The sequence below is a fragment of the Diorhabda sublineata genome, chromosome 7 (assembly GCF_026230105.1).
Source record: "Diorhabda sublineata isolate icDioSubl1.1 chromosome 7, icDioSubl1.1, whole genome shotgun sequence".
Classification (NCBI taxonomy): domain Eukaryota; kingdom Metazoa; phylum Arthropoda; class Insecta; order Coleoptera; family Chrysomelidae; genus Diorhabda; species Diorhabda sublineata.
The window spans coordinates 14919755-14946300 of NC_079480.1; the positions used below are offsets into that span (position 1 = coordinate 14919755).

Consider the following 26546-nt stretch of genomic DNA (forward strand, 5'->3'; position numbering starts at 1 on the left):
TATGTCTTGGTTCATACTTTTCGTAGAAAAATCATAATAAATTCTGTTTTCAAGGTTAAAAAATGAGAAAATCGTGTGTATTATTAGAGGGTCGCGAGTTTTGCGAATTCAATTTTGTTAGCAATTCGCTACAGGATGAATTTCGTTACAGTGGTCCAAAATCTGTTGTTGCACAACAGAAAATATCGATGTTCTACGTGAACTTATCTTAAAATATCGTCATGTGAACTACCGTGAGATTGATGAATACTTGGGCATTAGTTCCAATTGCACACATTCAATTTTGAACGTACATTTGCAAAGAATTCAATCGGGATGCTTCAAGAGACAAACATCTACTGTATGGGTCTTTCAAGAAGCAAAACTAGTTCACATACGAAGCACTTCGAAGCAAATGGTCGCCTGTTTGTTCAGAATAACTGTATATATGACCACTTTTCCGTTAAAGCAACATATAATGATCAGTTCTGTGGATTTGTACATATCAATTCAAACAAAAACGTTGTTGAGCAGCCAAAACATCTAATGGATTATCCACCGTACAGTCCTAATTTGGTATCCAAAGATTCCCGCAGATTAAAAATAACGAGCGGTTGATGCGTTCAAATCACATGTTTTGGCGGTACCTCAATCCGAATGGAGAAAAATGCTTCGAAAATTGATTAAATAAATCTCATGGAAGAGTTTTTGATTCTAATGCAGAATATCTTGAAAAAGAATGAAGTCATTTCTACTCATAAGCGTTCGGTTTTAATTTTCTATCTAAAAACTTAAGTAGCAATCCTTGTATTTTCAATTCTTTGCTAACTGACATTCTCCATCTATGTGGACGATATTTATCGTGAACTAAGCAGGTTTAATCATGAATTTTAGTACTGAATACACTGTTTGCACCTCCACTACACCAACACATTTCGATAACCAAGTTTTCCTCTTCAGAGACTGAGGTAAACTAATGACTTCTGCCATCAACACACCTTAATTTTTCCAGCGAGGAAAAACTTCTTAACAAGAATCTTCACATTCATTCCTTGACTATTAAATTATTAAGTGGGCTGATACCTTTCAATCGTCTTTATAAAAAAGTATTGGAAGGAATATTTAGCAAATTCGGCCTCAAATAGGTTTATAAATCCAACTATAAGTATATATTAAAACAACTGTTGGGTAATCCAAAGAATAAAATACCAAATTTGGAAAAAAGTTGTATATATATGAAATTAGCTCAAGTGTTGTAGTATATTGGGCAAACTAAGAGATCCGTTCTTGTCAGGTTTGAAGCGCACATTTGAAATACGGACCTTAATATTGTGAAATTATCAAAAAATGTATCAAATAATAAATTGTTGGATACATTATAAAGCAATGAAATTACTAGATATGAGAGTAACTTAAATAGGGACAAAGGGCCAATTCTTTACAGCTCACTCAATAGAAATGAAGATGTGAAGATTCCCGCCAAGAAGATTTTTCCCGCTGGAATTAATTTGAAGTTGATTGGTGGAGAACTTAGTTTAAAACAGGTAAATTAAGGGATTAGATTTTAATTTATTTTCAGCGAAACGCGTGACATTAAAATCGTAAATGTTGGTGTAAAGTTTTATTCAACTCGTTTTTTTTTTGTATAAATATGGAATTCATAACTTTGGATTCTAGTCAACTATATTTTCTCGTTGATTTCCATTATTTTCTTTATTCCGAACATATTTCATTTATTTATTTTTCTAATAAAAACAACACGTTATCTTCACAATTCACGCCACAAGCTTAACAAATATTATGTTGAATAAATTTGTTTAGGGAAACTCATACATATATGTTAATATGAAAATCGATTGAAAAACAAAGTGTCAGTCTCTTTTTCATAAAAACGTTATTTCTATGGACGAGACGTCGTTCATCGTAAGCGACAGTCATTTTAATAATTCTCTCAAAATATTTGATCTGAATCGACTCTTATACAGGGTGGTCCCCGTAAAAAATCAATACAAAACGGAGGCGTATACGGTAGCCAAAAATATTACGAATGGGAGCAATTTTAAATTGAAAATTCCAAATTTTGAGACTGCGTATTAAGTAATGGTAGATAAATAGCGATCAAACCATTCTTGTGGGTTGATTAAAGGTAACCTAACCTAAAAATTTAGCTCAAAATATGACAAATGACAATGAAATTGTTGAACTTGTAGCCAACTCTTGACAAAGTTTTATGAAAAATAACGAAAAGTTTAGGACATAAATCCATGGTATAAACACAAAATGTTTCAATCAACTGATAGATAGAAATATTTTGAAATTTTAAGGTTAGGTACCCCTTAATTAACCAAAATAGTTCACCGCTTTTCAGAGTATACAAAATTTGGTATTTTCAAAATCAAAAGGCTGCAAAGAAATTAGTTTTTTCTTTGTGTTTTGGTCCCAACTTTTTTGTCAAATAACTCCTCATGGATGCAACTAAGTAAAAAAAGTAAATGCTTCCAATCGTTATATTTTGGGCCGTCTTATACGCCTCTACTCTGTATTGGACATCCTGTATAATCTAATGAATCTTTATATAGTATATTTTATCTTTATTAGTAAAAAGTATCAAAAAATTTCGATCGCTAAACCGATATATCGGAACGATTTTTAAAGATATTTCCGTGTAGGTCAGATCTGGACTATACAGTGGACGAGAAAGCTATTCGAAGTTTAATTTAACAATCGTTGCCATTGACTTGTTAATCGGTGCATTCTCTTGGTTTCTTATTCGACAAATGAGGCCGTTTTTTCTTGATTTTTGCATTCAAATGATTCAATAACTCTATGTAGTATTTGCTATTGATTTTCTCTCCATTTTGGACATAGTGGATGAACAATATTCCATGCATATCACAAAGTACTGAAACCATAACCTTCCCAAATGACTGTTGTGTCTTTGGACGTGGTTCACCGGCTGCAATCCACTAAGATGATGATCGGTTTGATTTTGGAGTGAAGTGATTCATCCATGTCACTTATGGACGCAAAAAATCTGATTTATCATGTGTGAAAATGTCCAAACATTGATCTGAATCATCAACACGTTGTTGTTTTTAATAGACTGTATGTAAACGTGACACGCACTTTGAAATAAGTTTCTCATGGTTAAATTCATGCATAATTTCAAACACATCACCTTCTGATATCTTTAAGGTTTCAGCTATCTCATGCAATTCCAATTGACGATTAGATATAAGCAATTTGTGTTTTTATGTTTTCTCATCTCAATTGGTCAACCACAACGTTCACCATCATCGGTGTCTGTACGACCACGTTTAAATTCAGCAAACCAATAAAAAACGGTTCTATTCGATCGAGCAGAGTCTGGGTAACACTTTTGAAACCATTGCTCAGCTTGAACAGTATTTTTTATCAAGAAGCAATGATAAATTAACACAAGAAATTGTTTGGAAAATAAAAAAGTAGCTTCACTTAAATGGTTGTCAGTTTTTTCTGACTAATCTAATAATTGGTACTTCGTAAATGTCATATAGATTTGATAAATAGCAGCGCCATCTGCGTGTCAGTGACACGACTGTTATATTTTTAAATCTGACTGGAATAGAGGGCGCTAGTTACACGGCATTATATCTTGAATAACTTTCATAAATATCATATTAGTTATCTTAATCCCATAAAAGTTAAATTTAAACTGAATTATTGCCCTTTCCAATGACATTTAGGTCGTAGCTTCTTTGTTAACGTTCGAGACAAACTCGGATATTTGTTAGTCATTGAAAGCGGTTTATATTTGAAAGGAAACAGTCTATAAGGTAGGGAGAGAAATGGAAAGCCTTCACTATAGTATACAGAAGTTACCAAAGTCGCGAAAAGCTTTTAACTGCAAAAGACGATGCGTAATTTGATAATGTGGTGAACTGACAGTTTAACTTCATAAAAGGAAAACAGAAAATACATCAATATTGTTGAATTTAATAATAGATCGATGAAGAAATTACACATTGTGGTAATTTGTAACATTCTATAACATAGTGTTAATTATGCAGGGAAAAAATTTAGTTGGTTAGCCTACAACTTATCAAATAAAAACAAGTAAAAATCTGTAATAATTTTTCGACACCTTACACACTTCCTGAGTCCACGAAGAATATTTCTTAGGAATAATATTCCAACATTTCACCTTATAGGACGTTAAAGGTGAAGAAACGAGGGGTTGTATGAGAAATTTTCTTTTATATCGTAAGTAATCGAAAGGAGTCAAATCTGGCAATCTAGCCGGCCTTTTGATCGTTCCAAGTCTTCCAATCCACCAATTGAAAAAACCTTGTGTGAATTATTGCAAAATGTAGTAGAGCTGCGTCTTGTTGGAAGTAACATCAGAAAAAAGTTCTGTGAAGGCGTAGGAGCAGAAACATGGACATTAAAAGTGGATACCATGAACAGACTCGAGGCTTTTTAAATGTGGATCTTCTGTAGACTACCAAAAATTTCATGGACGTTTGGGAAAGGAAAAAGAGTTACTTAAAACAATAAAGAAAAGAAAGGCCACTTATCTGGGCCGCAAATACCTTGACAACAGGTATGATGTACTGAAATTGATAAAAGAAGGAAAAATCGAAGGAAAACGTGGACCTGGTCGCAGACAACATTCGTGGTTAGAAAACATATGCGATTAGACTGGTATGAATTTTAATTTGCACCACTCAGGAGCGAAAATGCCATTTAATAGAGATGGCACTTGAAGAAGAAGAATGATACCAGCCCAAACGTTCACTTTTCAAGATATTGATATTGATATTTGTTTGTTAACCGTTTCGTTTAAAGGAATGGTCGCTTCATCAGAAAAAACTTTTTTTGTATATTAGCCGCAAATCTATTCGTTCTGTCCTTTATCAATCCACAGAATTCTTGTTTTCTATGAGGATCATCTTCATTAAACTCCTTAACCAACTGAACTTTGTAGAGGCAGTATTTTTTTATATGTAAAACACTCAAAATAGATGATTTACTTAGATCATTGTCGGCGGCAACGTCTCGAGTTGTCTTAAGCGGTTTTTCTTCAATCTCCAAGTACATCCAACTTGTTTTCATCATTTTCCAACGTTTTTACCTGGTTTTTCAATATTTTTCTCATGTCCAGTTCCACGAAACTTGTTTTCAATTTCACAAACCTCCCTTTGAGTTTTTGTTTAATTACCACAACCAATCATAATTAACAATCATGTCTTCTCTTCGAGTCTCGGACTCTTTTAGTAACTTCAAACACCTAAATGACAGCAGCCTACTAGATTTATATCAATGATTTATTTGGCTTTTCGACTAATATTTTACTATCTTCAAAGATTTTTTAACAGTAATAATAATGTTAGTTTTGTTAACTGAAATAACACATCAGACGATTAAAACCAGTTTTTTTAATCCTAATATACCTTCTGATACTAAACAGTTTCCTCACCAACGACGTGATGACCCGCCACAATTAATTAAGGTAGATTGATATCATCATATATATATGTCATACTTTATCGTAATCGCCCAGACTTTCATGGTTTTAATATCTAAATTGACACGTTTAACACCGTCGAATGTTGTTTGCTCGTTCATAAAATATTACATCGCTCACAGCTCGTAGCTCCTTTAATATTCGCGCTGACAAAAATGATTCTGTATATAATTTTGTGCAATCCACCGATTGATTGGAAAATCTGATTGTGAAAGCTTTTTAACTGGACCAACCGAACGGAAAGCCACACTGAAAACGAGTTTTTATTATCAGTTTAGGATTGAAAATGAAAATAAAAAGTATTTTTCATCATGAAAAGGTTATTTTATCTTTCGTCTTCTATTTGATTATAGACAGAAAAACATTTTTTAAGGGACTTAGAGTATATAAGTTTGATATCGACCATCCTTGTTATTGGATTTTCATTTCGATAGTTTCGATTTTCCAAACTCACGAACTCATGATCCAAAATAGTATTTAACGTTCCCGGTTTTCCACAGTTTTTTTTGCGAAATTTTAAATTAACAATACGAAATTTTTTCAAAAGACCTGGCATTGATTCTTGATTGTTTCGTTTATTGATTGGATTTGTTGATTGAGTTACTCGTTGATTGGTTAATTCTTTGAATGATTGATTACTTAGTTAGTTGATTAGCTCATATATCGATTTGTTTCGTTAATTATTCATTCGATTCGTTGATTGATTAATTCTTTAGTTGATAGATTCATCCTTGATTGATCCATTCGCTCAATGAATTGATCGATTTATTTGTTGATTGATTGATTTTATACGTGGATTGATTCTTTCGTTAATTCATTAATTCATTGATAGGTTGATTATTTGATAGATATATCGATAAAATCGTTAATCGATTCAATTCGTTAATTAATTCATTCTATCGTTGATCGATTGTTCCGTTGATTGATTCTTTTGTTCATTGATTCTCCCGTTAATAGATTGATCGATGTATTCAGTGATTCATTTGATTCGTTAATTGATTGGTTCTATTGGTGATTGATTGTTTCATTAAATGATTGTGTCATTGATCGATTTATTCGTTGTTTGATTGATTCGATTGGTTGATTAAATCAATCGTTGATTGAATCGATCGGTTGAATGATAGGTTTATTCATTGATGGATTGATCAATTCATACGTTGATCTATTTAATTGATTGGTTTCTTCGTTGATCGATTGATTCGTTGATTGATTTGATTCGTTGATTGATTCATTCGTTGATTGGTTAATACTTTGATTGATTGATTACTTATTTAGTTAATTAGTTCATATATCGATTTGTTTCGTTGATTATTCATTTGATTCGTTGATCGATTTATTTGTTGATTGATTGATTTTATACGTAGATTGATTCTTTCGTTAATTCATTGATTGGTTTATTAGTTGATTATTTGATAGAAATATCGATAAATTCTTTGATTGACTCGATTCGTTAATTGATTGTTTTTTTCGATGATTGGTTGTTTCATTGATAGATTTATTCGTTGTTTAATTGATTCGATTGATTGATTAAATTAATCGTTAATTGGTTAATTCATTGATTGATTCATCGTTTGATTGATTGATTGATTCCTTGATGGATTGATCAATTCATACGTTGATCTATTCGACTAGTTAATTGATTGGTTTCTTCGTTAATCGATTGTTTCGTTGATTAATTCGATTCATTCATTGAATCGTTGATCGATTGTTTAGTTAAATGCTTGATTTGTTGATTGATTGATTGAGCGGTAGATAGAATCATCGATTTTTTGAGTGATTGATTCGATTAATCGATTGATTTGTTTTTTCATTGAGTGATTGTTTCATTGATCGATTTATTCTTTGATTGATTGAATCTTTATTTAATTAGTTAATTCGTCAATAGAATGATTTTTTTTAATTGATTTGATTCTTCTGCTGATCGATTGTTCATTTGTTATTTTGTTTTATTGACTCTTTTATTGATTCATTCGTTGATTGAATATGTCGTTGTTCGAGTAATTCTATTATTTGATCAATTCTTCCGTTGATAGATTGATCCGATTCGTTAATTGATCGATTGATGGCTGATTAGTTGTTAGTTTGATCGATTTATACGTTGATTGATTCGATTTGTGATTTGATTTATTCATTAATTAGTTGATTGCTCGATTAATTAATTGATAAATTGATCGATTTATTAGTGTCTTGATTCGATTCGTTAATCAACTTATTCTTTCGTTGTTTTTGTTGTTTTATCGAGTTTTTATTAATTTATTCATTGATCGGATGTGTCGTTAATCGATTGATCCGATGATTGATTGAATCATTCGTTGATTCGTCAAGTGATTGATTAGTTAGTTGGTTAATTGGTTGATTGTTTGATTCATTTATTCTATGATTCGTTAATCAATTCCATTCGTTGCTTGGTTTATCCATTTATGCCTTGATTTTTTGATAGATAATTTCGTTGATCGATTGATCGGTGGAATCGTTGATTGATTACTTGGTTATATTGATTCGTGCCGTTGATTGTTACTATATTTTTAAATTATTGAATCTATGTGACAAAAATGAATTTATTATAACCGACTTTTCCGAAAATAGTTATTTTTGATTCCCTTATTGAAACTAAAACTAGGCTAGATGTCGTTTATTACAAATTTTCATTATCTTTGGAAAGATATCGTTTTTTATTACCGTTCTCGAACAATTATTAATAAGAACGGTAATTACCAAAAATAGTTTAGCAAACATAATGAATGATGCGAAAATATTTGAAATATTCGGGGAAGAAAGCTGCAGTATAGAACTGGAACTAGCGGAACACGCAATACCTTTTTGTAATGATTTCCGACTTAGATAATGTATTACAACACGACATCGAATTTCCTTATCCATTTACGATTTATCGACGTTGTTTATAAATATTCAGCACTCCTTTAGAGATCGATATGCAGAATCTAATCCGTTGGGTTAATTAACACATTATAATATATATCTAACAATTTTTTTTCACAGTTTATTTCAATGGATCCGCCGAAAAACTTCATCGACTCAGTTCAGAGTAATATGAATTTATTGGAATTATTATTGAGAATTAAGTACTTAAAGACGGTTGTTCAATTTTCAATAATACTAATAGTATCTTTGAAAGTCAAGATAAGTAAGAATTTTCTACAAGACCCTCGTATTTGTGATTTTGTCGAAAACACCGGGGTGAACGCCCTTACATTACAAATCTACGGTTATAAATTGAATTTAAACGACGTTCGAAATGTATGTTCTGTTATATAGAAACGTCGCAAATGATTTAACTGCATTAACGAAATGATAATTTATGCATAAAAAGTTGTCCGGGAGGTAAAAGGGTTAACTGACATATTACAAATTGACTCAATTTTCTAATGTCAAGCGAGAAACACGTGATATTTGTATCAATCATAATTAATTTGAAAAATTGAATTTTATAATTATTTTTTAACTGCAATTTGATAGTCAACTGAAACATTCGAATTCATGAAGGGTTTTATAACATTAGGTTGTGAATAGTAACTACAATTTGTCCTGTTGTCCTGAAAAGATACATGAACAAGTTTTACGTTTAAGAAGATGGCGACGACATTTTTAGTGATTTGTATACTGAACTTGATGATAAATAAGAAACTAAATACGATTAACACTCAATAGACAGGAAAATCGAGTCTCGAAAGCTGGTAAAACTTTACGATGTTGTCAAATCAACATAATTGTCATTGTTTTGATTGATTTATATAGCGTTAGAATGTGAATGTTGTAATTCTAAAGTTAAGTCAAAAAAAATTGGCGGAAATAAGCCAGTTATTATAATTCACCTTCCACACACTTAAATGAGAAGCTTCTGACATTTTATGTATCTTACGATTTTCTAAATTTATTATACGGCACACGTTTTAGATTACTAAAGTTCAAACTTCCATTTAACGCGTTCGGTATGTGAAGTTTGGAAGTTATGAAGTTAGGTTTATTTGAATTGCTTTACTTGAAACTTAGATAAACTAGGAAACTCTGAAACCGAATTTATTGCTATTTATTTGTTAATGACACCCCTTTATACTTTACAATAATGTCTAAACTAATTTCCAAGCGAGAGTTTTTATTTTTCACGTGAAAGCAAGCACACGAGTGGTGCCTGCGAGTGGATATTCATCTTGAACTTCAGTAGATTGTAGTGCAGAGTGTAGAGCCACGTCTGCTTGTCGTGAATGTCTTGCAAAGTCGGCGACTCTTCTTTTAGCTCTCCAAGTTCCTGGTAAACTCTAAATCGCCGAACTGTTCTCCTCTATATTGAGTCTAGCTTCTTCAGGGTATGCTTGAAAGTGGAGCTCCAAATATGCGAGCTATATTCAAAAGATGGCGAATCTGGGATTTGTGGAGGATTAGAAGCATTTTGGTTCTAAAGAAGACTCCAAGCTGAATTGAGTATTGAAAACAATAAGAAATTCGTCTAGTTTGATGTAACTAAATGATTTTTAAAACAAAATATCTCAAAAATGAGTAAGAAAAGATTTTTCTAAATTAGATTTCTTTTAAAGGAAAGTACTGGCTTTTACATTGAATATTGTTGATCTAGGAGCTACTTCGTTCTTTTGAAGTTGATTCGATTATTTATTGATTAAAATTTACAAGCATTTGTCCAAAAATTAGCAGAGACGTTTCCCAAACAGCTAGGATTTCGATGAAAAACAAGAAAACGACTTTCCAGGAGCTTCATGATGTTCCAGTGGATAGAATCTCATAGAATCGATTGGCTTTTACATCGAATATTGTCGATCTAATAGCTACTTCGTTCTTTTGAACTAGATTCGATTATTCATTGAACAATGTACAAGCATTTGTCCAAAAATTAGCAGAGACGTTTCCCAAACAGCTAGGATTTTGATGAAAAACAAGAAAACGACTTTCTAGCATCTTTATGATGTTCCGTGGATAGGATCTGATAGAATCGATTGGCTATTACATCGAATATTGTTAATCTAGGAGCTACTTCGTTCTTTTGAACTAGATTCGATTATTTATTGTCCAAAATGTACAAGTATTTGTCCAACAATTAGCAGAGACGTTTACCAAACTAGCTAGGATTTCGAATAAAAACGAAAAAACGACTTTTCAGCATCTTTATGATGTTCCGTGGATAGAATCTGATAGAATCGATAGGCTTTTACATCGAATATTGTTGATCTAGGAGCTACTTCGTTCTTTTGAACTAGATTCGATTATTTATTGTCCAAAATGTACAAGTATTTGTCCAACAATTAGCAGAGACGTTTACCAAACTAACTAGGATTTCGAATAAAAACGAGAAAACGACTTTTCAGCATCTTTATGATGTTCCGTGGATAGAATCTGATAGAATCGATTGGCTTTTACATCGAATATTGTTGATCTAGGAGCTACTTCGTTCTTTTGAACTAGATTCGATTATTTATTGTCCAAAATGTACAAGTATTTGTCCAACAATTAGCAGAGACGTTTACCAAACTAGCTAGGATTTCGAATAAAAACGAAAAAACGACTTTTCAGCATCTTTATGATGTTCCGTGGATAGAATCTGATAGAATCGATTGGCTTTTACATCGAATATTGTTGATCTAGGAGCTACTTCGTTCTTTTGAACTAGATTCGATTATTTATTGTCCAAAATGTACAAGTATTTGTCCAACAATTAGCAGAGACGTTTACCAAACTAGCTAGGATTTCGAATAAAAACGAAAAAAACGACTTTTCAGCATCTTTATGATGTTCCGTGGATAGAATCTGATAGAATCGATTGGCTTTTACATCGAATATTGTTGATCTAGGAGCTACTTCGTTCTTTTGAACTAGATTCGATTATTTATTGTCCAAAATGTACAAGTATTTGTCCAACAATTAGCAGAGACGTTTACCAAACTAGCTAGGATTTCGAATAAAAACGAAAAAACGACTTTTCAGCATCTTTATGATGTTCCGTGGATAGAATCTGATAGAATCGAATGGCTATTACATCGAATATTGTTGATCTAGGAGCTACTTCGTTCTTTTGAACTAGATTCGATTATTTATTGTCCAAAATCTACAAGTATTTGTCCAACAATTAGCAGAGACGTTTACCAAACTAGCTAGGATTTCGAATAAAAACGAAAAAACGACTTTTCAGCATCTTTATGATGTTCCGTGGATAGAATCTGATAGAATCGATTGGCTATTACATCGATAATTGTTGATCTAGGAGCTACTTCGTTCTTTTGAACTAGATTCGATTATTTATTGTCCAAAATGTACAAGTATTTGTCCAACAATTAGCAGAGACGTTTACCAAACTAGCTAGGATTTCGAATAAAAACGAGAAAACGACTTTTCAGCATCTTTATGATGTTCCGTGGATAGAATCTGATAGAATCGATTGGCTTTTACATCGAATATTGTTGATCTAGGAGCTACTTCGTTCTTTTGATCTAGACTCGATTATTTATTCATCAAATTTTTGCGAATAGAGGCTCAAAACATAATAGTTGCCAAAACTAACTATGAGTAAAAATTGATCAACACGTACAAGCATTCGTCCAACAGTTAACTTGCAAAGCTAGCTAAGATTTCGAAGAAAAACATGAAAACGAATTCTCAGGATCTTCACGATGAATAGAATCAATTCCTGAACGAAAATTTCGGTACTTGATTGAGAAAATCTATTCTTTGAATTGACTTGCAATCTTTCCCATGCAATAATTTTGGAAAATACATTCTAATGCTATTAATTAGTACATTTAAATCAGAAAATTCACATCTAGTATCTTCGCCTACACTATTAAATCCATAAACAAGTCATGTGAACTAAATTTGCTAAAATTATTTCTAGTTGTTGCCCAACTTCAACCAGCGACGTCTACATAAAAGAATCGATAGTTTCGTTCACAAGGAATCTTCATTTTCATATCTGTCAAAGTATAACCTCAATAAAACTAGTTTTTTTGGGGCAGATAGTTTTTGAACTCACCATTGGGACGACTAAAACCGCGACATAAGTTGGTGAGATTATTTACCTTCAGTCCAGACGAGACGTCTTCTATCATTGACTAAAAACTAATTTTTCCTCAGTTCCACCAGGATCTAATAGATAGTAACCTAGTAATAACATAAAATGGATACTGGGATACTAAGCCGTACCATCTGACAATTCTTAGGATACTTAATATATTGATTGATATGAATGTCCTGGTTTCTGCGAGAAACTTTTATGAAGCATTTTCTTTTTAATAAGATTGCTTTTTATGTGATACTGACGAGTTGTTTGTTGGATATTGATTTACATCAACAACATAGATGGGATTTTGTACTGATTCATCACCATCTTATCCAAATTACCTCACGGGTTAACGTTATTAAGAAATGATGCCTCTAGTTTTTCGAAAATAGTTTTCCCCACCCATGCAAAAATAGCTTCGAGTCGACTCCATCCAGATATTTTTATTCTAGTTTCATTTTTATATAAAACATAATTCGATACATTCCACAACGGTAAATCATTTTTATAAATCTATTATTTTTTTTTGTGTCACTGTATTAAAAATTTCAAACTAATCTCAATAAAAAATAACAAGTTCACGCCCTTAAGATCATATACATCAACTTAAGTCTGTTTTTATTATGAGGCATAACTGTGAGTGTCAACAGTAAAAAGTAATACTCACGTTTTCTTGGTGTTGGTGCAAAGGGGATGTTTGGCTTTCTGTGGGTGTTGATCTCTGTCGCAGTCGGGCGAGGGCTGTTCTCAACCCCTCCGTTATAAAATTTCTCTCGCCATCGCCTCTGTAATACATAAAAAAAACTTTTACGAAATAAATCACGTGACTCTTTGTACCAATGTAATACACCAGTATTGAATGCGGAATTCCCAAAGTCACTCACAACTTTCAATAACAAATAATTGCCTTTTCGCTTCTTTTCAAATATGGAATTACAGACGCCTTGCACGGAAGGTATCAATTTAAGTTTTGAAACGTGCCATCGCTACCAATCATTACAACGAACTTAATTGATTTGATTACTACCAGATCGTTTCAAACGTACAGGGTATGGTCAATTTCAATAAAATAACTCAGATCGTTACCACCAGATGTGGAAAAAATAATCCTATACTGAATCTGAAGCTTTCTATGGTATAGAAAGTGCATCCACACAAACAAGTTCCAGGAAAACAAAGTATCTGAATTAAAATTACTCTGGAAGCAATTGGATCATTTCCAAAAGTTCTAAACCTTTTTTCTGGTTCCTTTATAATGTAATGTCAGCTCATAAAGTATCTGATGGTACTGAATTTATAAGAAATTGATAAGTGTAGCTTCTGTATGGAAAATGAAAAAACTCCTATCAAGAATGCTGTGAATAAAAGGCGAGATTTCAAAGAAAATCTGCACAGAAAGCGAGATTCAATAGAATTGACGAACTTTAGCACTAGTTAGGGTGAAATTCGATCAGAAATAACAAGAAATTTGTGTAACGCAGTTTAATTAATTTATAATAAATAGTCGTAGTTAACAGAACGCAATAGCAAAGCAATCAAATAATTTAAATAAATTAGTTAAGTGATAGTGATAATAGAATTATTGTAAGCTAGTTAAGTGTTTGTGTAGTGTTTAATAAATTGAGAACGTAAGAGATAATGTTTATTAATTCACAGATTCAATTAAAGCTTTGAAACGTGCAATCGCTACCAATCATTACAACGAACTAAATTGCTTTGATTACTACCAGATCGTTTCAAACGTTCAGGGTTTGGTAAATTTAAAATGAAAATAACTCAGATCGTTACCACCAGATATGAAAAAAATAATCCTATACTGAATCGGAAGCTTTCTATGGTATTAGAAAGTGAATCCACACAAACAAGTTCCAGGAAAATAAAGTATCTGAAATAAAATTACTCTGGAAACAATTGGATCATTTCCAAAAGTTCTAAACCTTTTTTCTGGCTCTTTTATAGTGTAAGAAAGTAACTGATGGTACTGAATTTATGAGAAATTCTTAAGTGTAGGGAAAATGAAGTAACCAAGAAAATTTGTACTAAAAACGAGATTCAATGGAATTGACGATTTTTAGCACTAGGTAGGGTGAAATTCGATCAGAAATAATATCCCCTACAAGCAGTAACTGATAAGGTTTAAGAACGCGTCTCCACCCTGGCGCCGGTCCTGTTTAGACGTAGTGGAATTCAAAAATTAACACACTTTTTATAGACCGCGGAATCCGTTTGATGTTTGATCTTTTTAATAATTTCCTGGAGAGTCTAATTCTTTTAGTAAATATTTTGGAATATTGAATTTTGATTTCTATGAGATTCAAAAATTTTTTACAAGCGTTAAGATATAGCGCAGTTTAGTTCAATTTATAATAAATAGTCAATATTAATGTCCGGAGTGCATGTCAAATTGTCGATAATTTAATTTTCTCGAGTGCGCGAATGCGCACGAGAGGAAATTATGAGACAATTTGACATGCACGAGAGGGCATTTTGGCAGACTATTTCCTGAGAAAAATTTAATTCAAAATAAACAATAATTGTTCCTTTTCTTAAAATATAAAATTAAAACCAAATGATGTTTATTAATCCTAGACGAAAATTTGGCACTAGTGCAGTATTATCGCTGAAATTTGATCGTTGCTAGGTAAACATAAAATATTACAGCTTTTTGGTTGGCTTAAATTTTTCGAAGGAAATAGTCGTAGTAAACAAGTAAACAGAACGATTAAGCAAAGTAATCAAAGAATTTAAATAAATTAATTAAGTGATAGGGATAAGGGAATTATTATAAGTTAGTTACGTGTTTGTGTAGTGTTTAATAAATTGAGAACGTAAGAAATAATTTTTATTAATACACAGTTTTAAAAGTTTTTCTCCCTGTTCTATTTTCCTTTTTATCAAGCTGTTATCTTTTCATTGTCTTTCCAGTCTCTGAGTGTTTTATATTAGTTCCATGCTAAAATCAATTGATTTAATAAAAATCCTTTTCCTGTTTGTCTTGAATGTTTCATAATTTCCGCTTCTATGTTTTTACCTTCACTTCCTATCCCGTAATTTCCTCTCATGTCCTTCTATCGTCGTATAATCCTTCAATGGTTCTTCTCCAGTCGTTCTTTATATGTCATCTGTCTTCCTCATTTACTTTTATATATATTTTTGATCTCTTATTCTTATTTTTCTTCCTCCCATTGTTCTCCCATATTCCAAAAGCTTTTCTTATTATTTTTATAGTTGTTTGCTAATTTTTCGTGGATTTGTGCTTTTTTGATGCTTCTTGACTTTGTTTCTTATGATTTTATCTACCTAATTATTTTCTTTGTTTTTTTCTTTGTGGATTAACATTTTCCTTTTTCCTTCAGCCCACAATCTGGTTTTGTGTTGCTTCTTCAATCACTTCCTTGTTTCTTCTAGCGTTAACTTTTGTAGTTATCACTGAATTTACTATTTGTTTCTTCTCGATATTTTTTTCTATTTCCTTACTTATAAATCGAAATTTTCTCATTTCTTTTCTTTTTTTCTTTTCCCATCTACAATACTGTTTTCATCAGTCTGCGGTTCGTATCTGTAGGCGAGAAAAATCAATAGAATATTCAAGATATTTTATCTTGAATACGGATGTGATGACAAAAAATTTTACCAAGAAAATATTTTATAGCTTACCATCTATCATAAAGACAAGATCACCTTTATTTGAAATACCTGCTATATCATGAATCGGTTATAATTTGTTATATTTTGATTCAAATAACTTTATTTTGTGTTCTATTTGTTATAAGGGACATTTAGAAGGATTGGTAGTGGCGAAAACCAGAACATTCATCTTGGAATCGGCTTAAATTTAATTGAATAAATATGTTTTTCTAAAATCCGCAATATATTTACTGATCAATCAGCCCTAGTAAGACGTAAACACTCTAATAACGTTGAAGGGTTATTTATTTCAATAAAACTCTAATCTGTCAGTGTCAATAAGAACACTAGTGAATTCTGATCGATATGTATCTTTATTATAAAATAATATTTTAAGTATAATCGATTATAAAATGTGTACACGAGGTGTCTAGTGAGTCCTGAAACAACCATATTTGCGAATTGCCCGAAAATCAAAAGAAACAACGTCAAAATTCAAAATAGCGATAAAAAATTTCAGAGTAACAAGATAAATAAACAGATACTGAAGTAGACACTCCAAGGAAGATGCTATGAGATGGAAAATCGTAGGAGATTGAATTTATATGAAAATTATTATAGTTCTATATCTTGTTTTTCGAAATCTGGTTTTTGAAAACCAAAAACTATGGTCATGTACAAGGAATGTCAGGTAAAAAGATAAATAAACAGGTTCTGAAGTAGACACTCCAAGAAAGATGATATGAGATGGAAAATCGTAGGAATTATTATAGTTCTATATCTTGTTGTTTGAAATCTGGTTTTTATCTGGTGTCAATACGTAGTCGTGTAGTTATAGTATAGATGAACAGTGTTTACAATTTATAATGATTCGAGTTCTTCATCATGTAAAAAGTGGAATATCATTAAACAGATAATTGACATTGTAGTTTCATTCAGAATAATTGACTTGAGTTTTCATTTACATAATTAAACAGACAACGAATGTATCTTCCACGTTAAGTCAGACCTTTTAATGCTGTTTCTAACATCGTAAATATTTAATGTAATGAGGCACATTAACCTAAAAACATGTCTGCGATCGAAACGTTTCCGTTTAATTATTTACAAAAAGTATTACTTGCCTTTCAAACTTCAAATTCCAATATTCAAAATTGCTTCATGATTGATCCAGAGTATAGTAGACGTTTAAGTTAATAAGGTTAATGTCCTTTCAAGCTCAATATGGTCTATGGAAGACGTAAATCCATGCTAGCGAAAGATCTGGTTGAACCAGAATCAATAATCAAACGAACGGTGCACAAACAATAAACTTACGAGGGTTGCTACTCAAATTTTAAGATTTTTGAAGAATTTTTTCCATTCAAATTGATTTACCTCGAAAATATGTTGGATTTGGTACATCTTTGCAGAATTTCTTTAAATCGATACGAGCTTTTTTTGAGCGTTTGTCAAATTATGTGAACGTATCTTTTTGACAGCCAGATGTTCATGCAGTTTATCAGTTTACGAACAACATTGATGTTTCCTAGCACAACCACCTATTTTGGACTCGAGATGGTGCTATTAAAACTGTCAAACTCCATGATGAAAATGTCAGATATGACATATTTATATCAGTGTTGCCATATTTCAAAATTTAAGTAGCAATTCTCGTATTGTAGGTATGCCGGTGCATTATCTAAAATACTATTCTGGAAATAATTAAAATATTGAATATTTCTATAGTTATAAAAAGGAGAAATACAAAAATTTATTGATTTAGCTCCAAATAAAAAATGAAAACATCCGACTGAGGATAAATGAGATCAGTTAAACGATTTATAAAGATGATACAAACAGAAATTGGATCCCGAAAAAATATGATGGAATATGAAGTATTCACACCTCCAATCCTAATTAAAATTCCAAGTAAACAACAGCGAAAAGATAAATCGAGTGAAACGTATTATAAAAATCAACATTTACATCGTTTTGTTTATTCGCCGTGATTTAATTAATATTGATGTGAATAAGGATAAAAATTGGTCTCTATAAAAAAAAAGACTGAAGATATTATGTTTATTATTATTTTCCAATTACCTTCATCGTAAAGGACTTTTTTAATGAAGTTCTTACATTTCCGTATCGTTTTAATTTGACATGCAACAATAGAAAAATAAAGAAATGTTTTATTGTCAAGAAATTGTCATATTTTGTAGACAAAAGCTAGTAAAAACTAAAAAAAAAACAATTAAATATTATTATTAGAAGTCGTTTAAAGATTAGAAGGCACTTTCCAGTGAATATGCCATCAAATTATTGCCAAATGCGATTTGATTTCAATTGGCAAATGATTGTGCATTTTTTCACATTATAATCATTGAGCTGTCAACTAATTCAGACCATATATATCTTACTACTTGAAACATTCTTAATTTTGAATCAAAATATTTGATAAAAACTGGTGAAAACAGCAATTTTGTCTTGTTTTATGAACTAAGCTGGAATTTCTGAAAACGTTTAGAATTTAGAGAGGTGAGTTTCAAAGTAACATGTTCAGGGTCATTCAACAAGAAGTTTAAGAAATTGAAATCGCAGTCCTTGAAAATTGCTTTGATACCTATCAATATTGTCGAAAATCTTTCTTTCCAGATGTTTGACAGAAAAGGGATGATTTTGCTGTTACAGGCGATCTTGGCGAATTGATTGGATATATTAAAAGCTCCAATCAATATTCTCATGAATTAAAAACTTCGTCCGAAAGGCCAAAAGAAGTAAAATCTTGTAAAATACATCTACTAAGAATAAAAATCCATCAGTTAACGGAAGAAAACAAAATCTCAAGGTCTCCAATGAATAAATTGATCACAAATGTGAAAGAAACATCTAAGAATTGTAAACATCTTGTTGCTGGTACATTAAGGTATTATAACCCAACCAAAAATACATAAATCTGGGAAGACAATGAGACCTATTGTTCCAAGGAATTTTCGAAACCTATCCATCAAACCTAAGACTTTTTCAACAAAGAATTCGTTCGACGAGTTTATCAACAAAGTGAAGACTACAGGAATTGGAGATGAGGAAGTTTCCATCTTCTTTGATGTAAGCTCATTTTTTGCCAATCCCGCAGATCTTGCAGTATCTTGAGAACTTAATGCGACCTACTAATTTTAGAACATAATTATTTCCACTACAACAAGGAATTTTATGGCTGAACTGTCCATGAGTCATATTGAAACAAATCAGTCAAGAGTTTCAATACTTTCCCGGGGTATGGGACAGGTATGTGGATGATATTTTCGCCATAATCGAATCAAAATATTTATCTTTAAAAGGCTTACAATTGTCAACAGGCATAAGAAGTATCAGTCGACAGAGCAAGAGATGGTGTGACAATCTGGATCCAGGAGGCTGAAACTGAAGAATAAACAGGTTTTATACCAACCATACAAAAAATAAGAAGAAAAAGAAGATCTGTAAATGGAAAATAATGGATAGTTACCATTTTTGGATACTTTGGAATAGGTTAGAATCTGATGTATTTAGGAAAAATACCGCTACGTGCAGATACATACCGACTGATTCTTTTCATTGTAACCAACATAAGATGACGAGTCTCCATTCCCTAGTACATTGTTTTATTCACTTACCATCGAAAGATACAATGAGGAAAAGACTTTTATCTAGGAGGTATCTGTACTCAACGGTTATGATAAAAATTGATCATCAACCAGTTTTTTCCAAACCCAAAATGAAAAAAAAGGAAAAATTTCCTTCGATACCTTTCAATCCTGTTTATACAAAAGAATTTGAAGGAATATTCAACAGAATGGGTTTCAAATTGGTCCAGCAATACATAAAAACAATTGTAGGAAAAGAGTCGTTCATATGAAATTAGCTGGGGTGATTATTACGGAATGTATATTGGGCAGACTAAGCGATCCGTTAACGTCCGCCTTAAAGAGCACATAGCTCAATTAAAATTCCAGTTATAGTCTTGGCATAAGTGTTAATGATGTAAAATTGTTAAAAAATGGATCTAATAATAAATTTTTGAATTTTGACGCTGAAATTGAATCTAATTAAATTGTATTTTTATTTCAAATGGAAGTGTATCTATAAAACAAAGTGTGTCTTACAAGTATTGTCTGTTTTCATTCCTACGTCTCGATTTAAACATGACGTAACTTGTTAAAACTAATGTCTTATTCTATCAAGAGTACAATTTATTATTTTAATTTCTTTTATTAATTCTTTAGAATCAATCAAGACTTTAAAAAATTTCGAATATTATGACTTTCTTTGTATGATTTTCTAATAAAAATTGGAATCCGACATTATTCATGAGACACTCTGTATAATTCAGCTTCATTGTATATGTATGTTGTAGGTAAATATTAAATTTTAAATAAGTTTAGCTATATACAGCTAGGTGTGCTCAACGTTTTCAGATAAAGTTAATTGGGAATTTGAAATATGATTAATTTTGGGTTTAATCCATCTAACTTAGTTTATCCAAATTTCTCTGGATAGAGCTGGAGTTGTAATGAGAATAAACGAAACAGAACCCGGTTAATTTCGAATTATATATTTTTTCGTTGAGAATAATAAATTTTCGAAATCTATAAATTGAAACATTTATTTGTTGATATTAGACAAATTATGACAAATAATCGCAAAGGGATCTGTCAATTTACATCCAATGTTTTGATTTTGAATTATTCAACGGCCTCTTTTGAAAACTGTGAATCACCATCCATTTTTCACAACTATTCTACAATTGATTCAAAAGATTTTGAGATCGGACATTGAGGGGGATATATGTCTGGAACTTTGACTTTTACCAATGGGTGGCGATATATAATACATAGAGAGTTGTAGTGGAGTTGTATGATAATTAGATCTATATGCGGAAATTTGCGTTGTAAGTTTCAACGACGAATTAACAGCTTTCGAAAATAGTAAAGGCTGGAATTTATTGCTTAATTAAATGAATTATTTGATAATAAAATTTTTGATTAAATGTAGTTGATTGATGGACAACAAATTATTAATATTTGTCTCGAGTTTTCTGAGGAATAATTGCAAATCTTACCATTCTAAGATATTCAATCTGCTCATTTTTTTTGCTAAAAGGCACTAAAACTTTTTCGTCAAGATATAATGAAAAAAACGCGATGAGATCAATGTAAATTAACTTCAAAGTCTTCTTTGGTGAAGTATATAAATCACTGTATAGTTACTTGGTTTGAAATTATCTCTTTTTATAATCACTAGCCATTTATTCGTAAGGTCGGGGTCTTTTAGTATTGTGATCATTTTTTATTGCAATAATTCGTAAATATATCAGTTTTTATTGGGAGGAAAAGAATTTATATTCAAGTTAATATCTTACTTGAAAAATTACAGTTTATGACACATTATAATTGTATAATCTTTGAACCTCAAACTTGTACTTAAAAAAACCTTGTTATACCCATGTAAAAACTCCTATATTTCAACAAAAGGGCTTAGCTGGGGCCAACTTTGGCAAACCAATAATGGTCCAAGCCAGACTAAACTTTGGGTAATCCGACCTCGGCCATCTTATAGTCAACCAGGCTTGCCAGAACTTTGATAACTTTATAAAGTTGTGTTGTAATGTCTTATCCATAATAGATATCTCAACATTAAAAGTGATACATTTTTATGCGTAAAAGACAATAAAAAATGGTATCATTTCTTTAATGTTTAAGGCCTGGTCCAGGCTTGCAAACCAAGCGACGGAACGGCTTCCAAGCTAGGACTAGAGTTGTACATACTTGGCCCAAGTCTGGACCTATATTGAGCACGTTGTAAAATCCTATATGGGTGATTATCACTATCACAAAACAAAATGGGTGGCAAATAATAAGACTCTAACAATCCACAGTATGAATTTACGAGCTTATTAACAATTGATTTTCTAATTGAACATAAAGTCATCGGAAATGAGATAATTTGTTTAAAGTGTGATTAGGTTAGGCTAAATATGTGAAGATATAATTTCCGCGCCCCATATATGCATATCAAATTAATCAAAATGATCTCTTCTACAAAATACTAAATTTTCAGTCATCGGAGCTGTGAAGTGGTTGATTGTCGCAGTACCTTGCACTACAAACAACGCAAACCAGTTTTTCCGCAGCTACATGCTGCACCCGCTCCCTGTTTTAATAGACGTTCATTAATGCTGCAGGTTTCGTCATTTTGAGCGGTTTTGTGATAAGCTGAATTGTCTTTTGAAGCTAATGCTATAAAACGCTTGTTTTTGACAGCTTTAGCATCATACGTGGTGAGAATACGATAAATAGTTCCAGCTGCGGCACGTAGTTTCTAATTATTATCATCTCTTAATATAAAAACATCCAGTGAATGCATGAATGAAAAATATGATTTTTGGGAATATTTGGATATTTTATTAACATCGTTTTTGTTGAATAAACTCGTTGAAACATATTATTTACTAGTTTTAAGGAAAATATTTCTTCATCATGATCAATGTCATCATGGAAGGAATTATCAAGAGCTGAATTGAACCATCTGCATCGCTTTCTATTTAACTTTAATCAATATTATTTACAGCCAATTTCGTGCCTTAAAGATTTATAACTATTTTTATTTTATTTATATTCGGAGACATATTTTCTTCGAACAAATAATTGATTGAAGTATTACTTTTATATCTGCGATTTCTTTTAGACGCGGTAGTTTCATCATTATTGTATCCATTAAAAACAACATTGACGTTAGTTCTACAGGTTATTACGTAAATATTTGATATACTGTTAAAGAAACAGGGAATAGAAAGCCAGATCGTATTTAAAATTTTGATGAATTTCATAATCTTTCTCAAAAAGCATAAACGTTGTAAAATTAGATTTGGAATTTCAGCTATTTCACTATTATCAACTTTAAATCTACTGTTGATTCTCAATAATGATTCAGTTGTATCTTTTATTGTCATTTTTATATCTTTGAAGTATAAACCTCCAATTTTTTTTTCTTAAATTAATTCCTATATCAAATACTTTATCACAATCAATAGTTTCCTAACCTCTTGTGGAAATTGCTTCCTGTACATTTGCAAAGGGGTTGTGAATATTGAAAAATTTTCCAATTTTATTAACTGCTGAAGAATTTTCATTTATTCTGTTATCTTCCATTCCACGTCTGTTGCTCTTAACCATTTCAAGACAAAACTTGGTGTTGCTCCACGTTTGAAAGAACTAGCCTCCATTTTCATGGAAAACTTGCTCTATTGTTTGATCAGTTTTTTTCAAAGGAAACCACGGAAACTGCTTATAAATAAAGCGCATATTGTTTAAGTAATACAAACAATTAACTCCCTCCTTTCAAAAGTTTTCTGATGTTTATTAATATAAAAAAACGAAAATTAGTTACGTGAATAACTAATTAAGTATATAAAAAATACTTTTCAATACTTTAAGATGCTTCAATGTGTCTGTATATCATGTCGTGCTTATTATTTTGTCAAACTTACCAAGCCCATCACATTTTATATACTTTTGAAGTGAATTTTACTACACTAATTTATTGGTTTACAATTTACTATGAAGTGAAGTAGTGTCATGTTTTTTTTATTTTAATTTATGTGTCTCGACAACTAAGATCATTGATACCTGGTACAGTTATGATATAATTATTAACTATAACACCTTATCATTGATATTCCTTGTATATTGGAGTATTTTGGACAACTTGTTAGTACGTGGTTGATTGTCAGTGTTGACATATGGGAGAATCAAAAGCAGAAGTCGATGGACCGTTTATTTCACGGTGCAGCTCACATCCATGAATGCCAGGTTGTACAACGTCCAGATTTGCACCGAGTCACTGTGGCACCGAGTCGCCGTGGAGGTTAACCGTCGAAGCTTCTTCTGCAGCTTGATCTGCAAACTTGACATCTAAATGACAGATTCGATTAGATTCGAGTGTTCTATCATTTCATTTTCGGTTGTAGACCCAGTTTCTTTAATTTGAATTTAAGACGTGTCTTTAATAATCCTATTGGTTATTATTATGTTGTGTATTATAGTTAGTTAGCTCATTGCCTTTGTATTAGTTCTTTAGATTGTTGTAACCTGAATAGGAGATGAATTAGATTTCATGTTTGTTCATTATTATTTCGAAAATCTTTATCCGCTTAGTTTATTATAAATTGATTGTGTTATTTCTGTACGTTTTACGTAAATTTTGGGTTAAATGGTCTCATTTTTCCAGCCTTGTTGGCGTGATTCTTGGCTTTAACGCGTTTTATAAAACAGAATCATTAATTTAACTTTCCATGGGGAATATTATCTAGCGCATATTTACTTTTTAATCACCATGGGAAGTGGAAACCTATGAGGAACTGATATTTTTACAAATAAAAAAAATGATGCGTGTACATAAATTATATTTGTATTTTCACGAAACCCAGGCATATTAAATAAATATGAGAATTTATAGAATAATTGGAAAAAGGGTTATCAGCTAATGAAGGGATTAGTCCGGTCAATTTAGACATAAAATAACAAAAATTCACGGAAAGTCAAATATTGGTGAGGACATGGGGTTTACCATTACAAATAAAGTTTTAAAAATCCCCATCGATGCTAAGTTATTCGGGGTCAAAAGTCAACATTTGGATTTTGGATTTTTCTCGAAAAAATAATTTTATCAGAAAAAACCTTGAGCCGAAGTTGTAGATCTTAAAATTTTCTATAAAAATTGTCCTCGCGATTTCTCTATTCCTGAGATATAATGACTAATATGACTAATATAGGGTGTCGCTAAATTCATCTACCAACATATATAAATACTCATTTGTGTTTTTTTTCATATAAACTGAACAAAAAAATCGGACACTTAAATTTAGTCTTATTATAATTATAATTATTTAATTTATAGGTTATTTAAACAAAATCTACGAGAAGTAAATAATTTTTACTCATTATTTACAAATAAAGAGAAAATGATGAATTAACACATGTTTATTAGGTTTTCTAGCAATTTATGTAATTCTAATAGCAAATATTAGTCCCCCTGATACGGTGAAGAGCTCTAACTCTGTCAGACGTCAAAAAAATTAAATTCTGGACGTACTCCACCGGGAATAACATCCCATTCTTCTCGAAGATCAATTTGGAGCTGATTTAAGGAGGATAACGTCTAACAAGCCTCCCTAAATTATCCCTCAAATTCTCTATGAGATTCATATCGGGAGATAGTGCAGACCAGTCCAGAACTGTGATTCCCACTGGCTCCAAATATTCGGTAATAATCCTGGTGGTATTATCCTGTATTAAAATGAATTGCTCACGAATAAATTGAGCAAACGGGATCACAGCCCCATTATTTATGGAAATCAGTTCGATCCGGGCGTGCAAATTAATTCCAACTCAAACCATAGCTAATCTCCTTTTAAAAGGCCGTGATTCACGAATGGTACATCAAGCAAATCGCTCACTGGTCATCACCAGATTCTGTCTTGATCGTCTATTGAGAATACTGATCACGGTCTCTCAACACCGACAGAGTAATAAATTGATCGTCTACTGTCGTTGTTGCTCTTGGTCGCCCACTGCTAGTCCTCTTATCGTAGCTACCAATCTCCTGGAGACGTTGGAGTGCATCGTGAGTGGTAGACTTCGGTAGTTTCGGCTTCTTCGACCGAGGCATCAGCTCGGGCTATGTCAACATTTGAAAGGACCATTATTCTGGACCAAAATAAAAACAAAACATATCTATTGATCACGGAAATGGTGTACAAATGTGAGAAAAACTTCTTTGAGATGTGGCTGTGAAAAAATCGGGCTGCTGTGTTCCAATTGGCAAGGTTAGTCTTGCTTAAATAAGCGATTGAGTAAAATAGAGGAAAATTCCTGTTATTTTAATGAAGAGATCAATGACTCGGCCACATTTGAACAATTCATAAACATCCAGCAAAAGGAAGATGAAGAAAAAGAAATCAAAGAAGACATGACTGTTGAAGTAGACTTCCAATATTATTAAAGTATCTAAAGAAATCAAAACAATAGTTTTTCCAATAATAACGTAATATGATGAGTAGGCCTACAGGGGAAACCCCGGTAAAAAAACGCACATGTCAAGTCATCATGTATAATGTGAATATTTAAATCGCGATATCTCAAGAATAGTACCTCTTAGAAAAAATTATATCGACCATTTTGTAGAGAATTCTACGATCTACAACTTTGATATGAAGTTTTTTTTTTGATAAAACTAACCGTTTTCGAGAAAAATCCAAGAAAACTCAAATCAAAGACTTTGACCTAGAATAACTTTTGTAGCACACATAAAATCTAGGGGGATCTTTATTCGTAGTGATAAACCCCAACCAATATTTGGCTTTCTGGGAGTTTCTATTATTTTAAATGCGTATAT

General features: G+C 31.7%; 1 protein-coding gene across 1 annotated transcript in view; it reads right to left on the reverse strand.

Moving 5' to 3' along the window:
- The window catches only part of LOC130446379 (uncharacterized), a 128514-nt gene that overhangs the window by 98400 nt on the left and 3568 nt on the right, over window positions 1–26546 (reverse strand). The window contains exon 2 of the mRNA XM_056782601.1: window positions 13174–13291. The gene's annotated coding sequence lies outside the window, so the exon portion shown is untranslated. The remainder of the gene's footprint in view (window positions 1–13173; window positions 13292–26546) is intronic.